Raw genomic sequence first — 9,479 nt, forward strand, 5'->3', positions numbered from 1 at the left:
AGGGGAGTGATTAACTTTTCAGTCTAGGAGCGGAGGTCCCTGGGACCATCAAGGGAAAAGAGCAGAGAGCGGGACCCTACCCAGAGAAGCAGTGATGCCTTAGATGGAACCAGAGACGATGACGTGGAGAGATGGAGCACTGGGGACTTTAGACTGGTGACCCGGTGGCAGGCTTTGGTTGGTTGATGATGCATGGAGGGGATTGTAACCATGGCAATGAAATGATATACAATAGGATGAATGTAAAACTAATATTCTCCCATGTAAACTATCACATAATTCACAATAAAACATTTAAAAAAAAGATGCTCAACCTCACTGGTAACCAAGGAATGGCAGAGATTAGTGCCATCCTTAAAGAGCTACAGGATGCAAGGATGGTGAGGCCCATCAGGTGGGTTCTGGAAGGTGACAGTAGACTGCAGCAAAATCAAACAAGTGGTAGCTCTAATTGCCGCTGCTGTGCCAGATGTGACATTTCCTAGAGCAAATTCATTTGTTCACAGGTCTGTAGTATGTAGCCATTGATCTGGTGAATACTATTTTTCTTGCCCTATCAGAAACAATTCATATTCACATGGAGCAGACGAGTTTATATACATTTACAGTCTTGCACCAGGACACTTAACTCTCTGACCTTCTCTTCCAACCTAGTCTGAACAGACCTGTATGCCCTAACATCCTACAAAATATCACACTGATGGTTATATTGAAGACATCAGCTTATTGGGCCAGATGAGTGAAAACAGCAAGTATATTGGAAACCTTGGTGAGACATAAGCATCCAAAGAGTAGGAGAAACCCTATTAAGGCTCAGAAGCCAGACCTATCAGTGACATTTTCAGGGGTCCAGTGGCTGAAACGTACCAGTGACATTCCCTCCAAAGTTATCAATTCTTACCATGAAGAAGGAAGCAACAATGCCTAGTAGGCCTCTGGGTTTTAGAGACAATATAGTCCATACATGGGAATATGGTTCTACTCTGTATAGCGGATGGCTCAGAAGGCTGCCAATTTTATTGGGGCCCAGGGCAGGAAAAGGCTCAGTAGTAGATCCAGAATACAGTACAAATAACCTATGGTATTTGAGGTACCGATGGTGAGAAAAGGGAGTCCTGGGTTATGCATTGGGCTACTAACTGCGAAGATCAACAGTTAAAATCCACCAGCAGCTCCACAAGAGAAAGGAGGCTTTCTGCTCCTGTGAAGATTTATAGACTCAGAAGCCGCCCTTTGTAGGGTTGCTATGAGTCAGAATCGACTCAATGACAGTTGGTAAGGATTGATGCTATGAAAAGAGGCCATGTGGAGCTTATGATAAGGCCCAATAAGGTTCACAGTGCAGACCCACAGGGTTCTATAGCAAGGGCATGCCACCTGTATCAGAAATTATACATTTTTCAAAATCAGCTTCTGATTTGCTACTGGGTTCTGATAGAAACAAAACGTCTGACCATAGATCATCAAGTGACCATATGGTCAGAGCTGCTCATCATGAGCTGGATTCTGTCAGATCCACCAAGTCATAAGGTTAGGCAAACCCAGTAACAATTCATCAAAAGTGGTGCCACTGGGATTGGGCACAAGCAGGGCTGGAGGGCGTAAGTTAGCCGCATAAACAGGTGGCCCAGACATCGATGTCATCACCACTAGCGCCTCTCCCTCAACTCACACCTTTGGCTAACGGGGGAGTTCCTTACATCCAGTTATGTGTAAGCAAGTCAAAAATAGACAGCATTGTAGCCCCACACAGTGGTGTACTTGAAAGAGAGGTGAAGGGGAAATCCTTACAATATGCATAGTTTTGGGTAGTGCACCTAGTCATCCACACTTTGTGGGAAGAGGAGCAGCCTGAGATAAGAGTAGACATGAATAATCAGCGGTTGATCAGGAGTCTGGAAGGAACAAGGCTGGAAAACCACAAACAGGGGATCTGCGATAAAGATATATGGATAGACCTATGAGGGTGGTTACCAAGTATGAATGTCCTTGTATTGCACAGTAACACCTACCAGAGTATATGCCACGGAAGAATCACTAAACAACTGATTACACACAGCTGACATCCACCAGCCTCTAAGGCCACTCAGCTGGCACATGGGGTAGATTTTACTAGATACCCCTTTAACACACAGACACACACACACATGGGTGGGCTATAATGGTCTTCCCCACCCCCACCCTGGTAGTCCTCAGCTATCAGCCTTCCCTGGGAATTTCCCTCAGCAGGTCAATTCATTCCAGGGTAGGCCAATTCAGGTCAAACACTCAACCCCATTGCCCCAACTCAGAACAAGTCTGAAAGGCCCTCCCAGCTTCAGAGCTCCCTGTGGGACTGGTGAAGTCTTGAGATTGGGTCAGAACCCAGTTTTTCTCTCTTCCCAGTCCTGCTTCCTTCTCCACCTCCAAGAGCATTTCCTAAGAAATTTGCTGCATGCTAATCTCCATCTCAGAGGTTGCATCTCAGTCTCAGAGGACTTCAGCCTGGCCCTTCTGGTTGCTAAGAACCCTAAAGCAGGAATCCACAAACTTTTTGTGAAGAGCCCTATTGTAAACGTTTTAGGCTTTGCAAGTCATTTTCCTTTGTCACAACCACTCACCTGTGCTGGTCTAATGGAAAATCAGCCACTTATGGTTGCTAGGTGCCATCCAGTCAGTAACTCATAGGTGACCCTATGTACAACAGAAGGAGACACTGTTCCATCCTGCATCAACTACACAATCAATCACTTGCTACATTAAAGCCCATTGCCAATCCATCTCCTGGTGGGTCTTCCTCTTTTTCTACCACCCTCCATTTTACCAAACATGACATCCTTCTCCAGGAACTGGTCCCTCCTGATAATATACCTGAAGTATGAGAGACCAAGTCTGGCCATCCCAGCTTCCAGGGTGCATTCCGGCTGTACTTCTTCCAACACAGATCTGTTTGTTCTTTTGGCAGCCCATGATACTTTTAATATTCTCCTCCAACACCATAACTCAAATGTATCCATTCTTCTACGGTCTTCCTTATTCAGTGTCCAACATTCACATGCATAAGAAGTTATTGGAAATACCATGGCTTGGGTCAGGTACACCTTAATCCTCAAACTGATATCTTTGCTCTTTAAAAAGGCCTGTGCAGAAGATTTGCCTAATGCAATATGTCATTTGATTTTTGGACAGCTGCTTCCATGAGTGTTGAGGATTGATCCGAGCAAAATGAAGTCTGACAGCCGCAATCTTTTCTTCCATTTTATGGGTGTGGATTTTTGTTGTCTTTACATTGAGGTGCAATCCATACCAAAGGCTATGGTCTTTGATCTTCATCAGTAAGTATTTTAAGTCCTGTTTGCTTTCCGCAAACAAGGTTGTATCATCTGCATATCACAGTTTTTGTTAATGAGTCTTCCTCTTATCCTGATGCTACATTTTTCTTCATATAATCCAGGTTCTCAGATTATTTACTCAGCATACAAGTTAAATAAGTATGGTGAAAGAATACAACTCTGGAGCACACCTTTCCTAACTTAAAACCATTCAGTGTTCTCGTGTTCTGTTCAAACAACTGCCTCCTGGTCTATGTGTAGGTAGGTCCCTCATGAACACATTAAGTGTTCCAGATTACTCATTCTCAGCAATGCTGACCATAGTTTATCATGATTCACACAATTCCAAGACTGCATAGTCAATAAAGCATAGATAAACATCTTTCTGGTATTCTCTGCTTTCAGCCACGATCCATCTGACATCAGCAGTGATATCCCTCATTCCACGTCCTCTTCTGAACCTGGCTTGAACCTCTGGAAGTTCTCTGTCAATGTATGGGTGCAGTTGTCTTTGAATTATCTTTAGAAAATTTTGCTTAGACTGTTGGTAAAAGAATGAATGTGGCTGCATTTCAATAAAACTTTTTTTACAAAAATAAGTGGGCTGCATTTGGACAGCAGATGGTTTGCCATTCTCTGCTCTTTGAGAAATATTTTATATATGTACAAAGAAGGTGTTGCCACAATAGTAATTTGTGGTAGCAAAATCTTAGAAGCAATCTACGTAGATGGATCCAAGCCATTTAAGTTGATGTAAAAAGTTATTTACAATGAAGAAATCGTTGATCTTGCAGAATTCTCATCATGTGACCTCCATTGTCATTTCTATTATCAACACTGTATTTTCCATCTACTGATCCTTCCTCTTTGTTTCCAACCTTTACATTCCAATCATCAGTAATTATCAATACATCTTAATTGCATGTTTCATCAATTTCAGACTGAAGAAGTTGGTAGAATTTTTCAATTTCTTATTGACTTTAGTGATTAGTGAGTAAATTTGAAGAATAGTGGTATTAACTGGTCTTTCTTATGTTGTTAAGTGCTATTGAGTTGGTTCTGACCCATAGCGGTCCTGTATAAGGTTGCTGAGGAGCGCCTGGAAAGCTTGAACTACCGACCTTGTGGTTCAAACCGATCTTGCAGTCCAGTGCATTAATACACAGCACCACACCAGGACTATGGTCTTTCTTATTAATGTATAGATATTATCCTATCACAGGAAGCATTGTTTCTCAAGATAGATCTCGTAATGTTCCTTTTGACAATGAATGAGACTCCATTCCTCTTCTATTTGTCATTCCCTGCACAGTAAACCATATGCCTGTCGGATTCAAAATGGCCAATAGAAGTCCATTTGAGCTCACTAATGCCTGGGGTGGCACTGCAGATTAATGTGCTGGACTATAAAGCCAGTCTGAACCACAAGGTCGTCAGTTCAAGCTCACCAGTCGCTCCTTGGAAACTATCCAGAATTACTAAGAGTCAGAACTGACTCTACAGCACATAACAACAACAATAATGCCTAGGATATTGATCTTTATACATTCCATTTCATTTTTTACTACATTCAAACTTTGTGCATTCCATGTTCTGCTTAACATGGGTGTTTGCAGCTATGTCTTCTCATTTGAATTGTGCTCCATCAGCAAATGACGGTCCTGAAAGCTTTGCTCCATCAATGTCATTAAAGTCAACTCGACTTCCAGGAGGCTCTTCTTGGTCAAATTATGAGTGCCTTCCAATGTGAGGGGCTCATCTTCAGGTACTGTATCAGATATTGTTTCATAAGATTTTCACTGGCTAGTCCCTCATAAGTGGACCACCTATTCCTTCTTCCTTGTCTGTTGTTAGTCTGGAAGCTTTGCTGAAACCTGTCCATGGGTGTCCTTGCTGGTATTTGAAGCGTCAGTGGCATAGCTTCACACAGCATCACAGCAACATGCAAGCCACCAGTAAAGGATTGCTCCTTTTAGTGGAAAATATTTGCGTTTTCCTTCTCTGAGAGGTCTCCACTTGTAGGTTTTACTGTATTTATTTTATACTTTGGGTTGCAATCCAATTTGATTATATTTTCACAGTGGAAATAAATTCATGAGTTTTATATTTTTTAATGCAGAAAACATACAAATATCTATGCTGTGTGAGAAACAAGTTCTATGGTTCACAAAGTTTTTTCCTTTCTCTGCTCTTCAAGAGTGTTTTATTGCTATTCAACTAGCAACCTTAGACAAGTTATTTCAACTCTCCAGACCTCAAGTTTCTCATCTGAATAAGGACTGTGTTGCATGTAATGGACTCAGAGGTATAGAAGGGGATGATGAGTGTATGTTTATAAATGTCCAGGTATTTTGTTGTCTATTAATAGAATGTAAGTTCTTAAAGGCAAGGACTCTCTTTTCTTATTTATGCTAGAAAATGAACCCAGAGCTAATAGCCCTGAGAACATCCCGTAAGCATAATCAGTATTTATATCCCTTCTCACAATCCCAAATAGTTCCCCTTCCCTGCTCTTTCACTCCTTTAAGTGGAATTTGGAGTCCTGGTGTGGTGCTGTAGGATCAGCACTGGACTGCTAACCACAAGGTCAGCAGTTCAAACCCACCAACTGCTCCTGAAATTCTATATAGGGTTGCTATGAGTTGGAATTGACTTGATGGTGCTGAACAACAACAGCAAGTGGGATTTTGTTTCCCTATTTAGTTTTTTTTAGTGGTTGAAATCCAAGCTGAGCTTCAAGGCATTCAAGGCCCTCCCTAGGAGGCATTTGCTAACCTCTTCAGAGTCTTCCTTGTGCCTCGTCCTACCTGTGCTGCAACCACACTGCTGCCCTTATCCCCCCATGAGTGGAAATGCATGCTGAATGGATACCTACTTCCTCTATGCTAGGCCCTACGATAGGCTTGCAGACCTGGCAACACACAAGTGAAGTGCTTAGCTTCTAGGGAAAAAAAGGTTAGCAGTTTGAACCTACCCAGCAACTCTGAGGGAAGAAGACCTGGCAATCTGCTTCTGTGAAGGTTGCAGCCAAGAAAACGTTACTGGAGCAAGGTCTACTCTGTCACACGGGGTCACTAAGAGACGGAATAGACGTGACAGTGCCCACCAGCAACAACATGATACACTTCAGGCCCCAGAGATAAACCATCATCTCAAATCCAATGAGGGAACGAAGCCATTGATGCACAGCAGAATAGAGGAATGAGTGTAGCTTTGTTATGCCTATGGAGGGGCCTGGTCTGTAGGATTTGCAAAGATGCTTGACTATGAGATGGGCTTGAACATGTGTGTAGATGATTACTAGGTAGTGAAAGAGAGAAATGGAGTTCTAGGTATAAGGAAAGTTATCTAGAAGTCAGAAGAATGTCTCAAAGAACTGGAAACAGTACAAGTAGTGAGGCTGGAGCCAAATTAGCTAGGAGAATGAAGTGGGTACCAGTTTATGAGTGGCCTGAATTCTGGCCTGTGAACTTCTATTTGGAGAATTTGAAAGATTTGAGATGAGAAAACTAAGTAAAATTATAGCTGCACGTACCAGTTACTTACTAGACAGGGAATCCCTGGTGGTAAAAATAACCAGTGTACCTAGAGACTAACCAAAAGGTTAGAGGTTCATGTCCACCCAGAAAGGCCTTGAGATCCACTTGTGGAAAATCAATTATTGACAACCCTATGGTGGAGCACAGTTCTACTCTGACATACATGGGTTCGCTGTGAGTCAGAGTTACCTTTACAGCAATGGGAACTGGGACTTCATTAACCAACAAATACTGAGCAACTGTAGTACATCAGCCTCTATTTAACATGTTCTTCTGCACCTTAATATAAACCTCTACAGGGCAGAGACGGTGTCTGATTTGTTTCTGTGTTTTCAGTACAGGGGCTGGTACAAAGTCATGCCAAATACATGAATGAGAAGACCAGATGAGACCCAGGTGCCAGAGCTCCACTCAGGGTCTCATTAAGTCACACTGGCAGCCAAACCGTCCCTCAGCCTTGGGTTTTTCATGCTGAGAAGTTGGTGCAGGTGTGTGCAAGAGCCCCATTACCTCCTTCCCAGTGCAGAGAGCAAGGTTCCCTGAAGATGTTCTAAAGGATTGGGCTGTTTCAGAGCTAGAAAACCCACAGCCCATGTGAGCAGCCCACACGGACATGGGGGACATGACTTGGGGCCAGCCCACAAGTGAAAATACACCTTGTCTTGCCACTGAGTTCTCAAGGCCAGCAAGTACTTGAGAGTCTCAAATATTGGGATTTTAAAAAGGTATTACTTGGGAGATTATGTGGCATAGGGGAATCAAAGTAATAAAAACCCCAACCACCATGTATTGGGCTTCTACTATATGCTAGAGGTTACACACTCAAACGTTTCCTTTTTTCTCATGGTTACCAGCCACTCCTCAAAAACCCTATACAGGTTCACTATGATTAGGAACCGACTCTACAGTACTTAGTAACAACAAACCTTCAAAACATAACCAAAACCCTGACTCTTTCCAACATTCCCAGTGCAAGAGCCCTTTAACTGATCTCCTTAGGATGACCTTTGTTCCCCCTAATCTATCCTCCATTCAGCAGCCAGAGGGAACATCTAAAAGATGCTGCCGGCCATGCCGTTCCCTTTAAATCATTCCTATGGCTCCCAGCACACTAAGAATAAAACCAAAGACTTTACAGTGCCCTACAAGGCCCATATGCCCTCACTTCAGGCACCATCACAATGAGCTTCATCTCTGGGCCTCCAACCACACTGGATTTTCTTTCCCTCTGAGACTTCATTTTGCTTGGGCTAAGGTGTGCCTAACCCAAACCATGGTATTTTCAATTCTCCAACTTTCAAATGCATATGAGGCGATTGAAAATACCATGGCTTGGGTCAGGCGCACCCTAGTCCTCAAACTGCTATCTTTGCTCTTGAACACTTTAAAGGTCTTGTGTAGCAGATTTGCCTAGTGCGATTTGTCACTTGATTTCTTTTCTTTTTTTTTTTTCTTTTCCTTTTTAAATGTTTTATTGTGCATTATGTGATAGTTTACATGGGAGAGCATTAGCTTTACATTCATCCTATCATACATCGTTTCATTGCCGTGATTATAATCCCCTCCATGCATCATCAAACAACCAAAAGGTATATACCCTACAAGCCTGCCCCTCAGTTGGTCATCAGCACACAGCCCCTTTCCTCCCAGCTGCTCCATCTCTCCACGTCATTGTCTCTGCCTCCATTTCTGGCGTCACTGCTTCTCTGGGTAGGGTCCTGCACTCCGCTCTTCTCCATTGATTGTCCCAGGGAACTCCGCTCCTGGCCTGCAAAGTCAACCACTCCCCTCCTTTTGCTACAAAATGTCCACCTTTACATTTCCAACCCTCACAGTCAGTCCTGATAACAATATTCCTATCCCCATCCCCTTTCATCAGCCCTGTCCAGACAGATTGGATACTGCTCAGTGAAGATTCTACCTTCCTCCATGCCCTCTGGATCTAGGCTCCCTCTTGAAAACTTGTAAGCCAGTCACTTCTTGCCTTTGTAGCTCCCCCACCATTTTGAGTAGCCAATGTCTAAGTTGCCTATTCCTGTCTACCCTGTGTATGGAGGGGTGGGAATGATCCTTGCTATAAAGATTTGTTCCCTCTTTTGAGCTACTACATCCATAGGTATAGGTCAAGTTCATTAAATTGTATCAGCTTACTCTTTTTTTTTTCCCTCTTCTTTCTTCTAGTTGAGTTCTGATCCTCCAGCCATTGAAGCCAGGTCAAGTGGGTATTATCTGCAAGTGTGGGTGTTCTTGTGCATATGCCCTCTCTTCTTATCCGCTGGACGCTTCACTCTCCACTCTACTCCTCTGTGTCTATGTCACTGACTCTGGGCCGAAGAGTCCCCAGGTCTTGCCACACTGCTGGCCAACCAGGTCTCCACCCGGGTTCACAGGAGTCTATTGAACATGGTCGGACTTAATTCACAACTTCATTGCTGTTTTTCCTTCACTTCCCCTTATCGGTGACCAATGTGGTCACCAGTCAGACCACATGCCTGCTCATGTATTCCCCTTGAGTCTTAGTCTTAGAAGGGGATTTGCCCTGAGGAGACCTGACCACTTGCCTTGTTGACTCCTGGGTGAGCAACTTGCTTGTTTTTGTAGTAGTCAGTCAGATTTCCGTTATTGTTTT

Source organism: Chrysochloris asiatica, unplaced genomic scaffold (genome assembly GCF_000296735.1).
Source record: "Chrysochloris asiatica unplaced genomic scaffold, ChrAsi1.0 scaffold00026, whole genome shotgun sequence".
NCBI classification, from domain to species: domain Eukaryota; kingdom Metazoa; phylum Chordata; class Mammalia; order Afrosoricida; family Chrysochloridae; genus Chrysochloris; species Chrysochloris asiatica.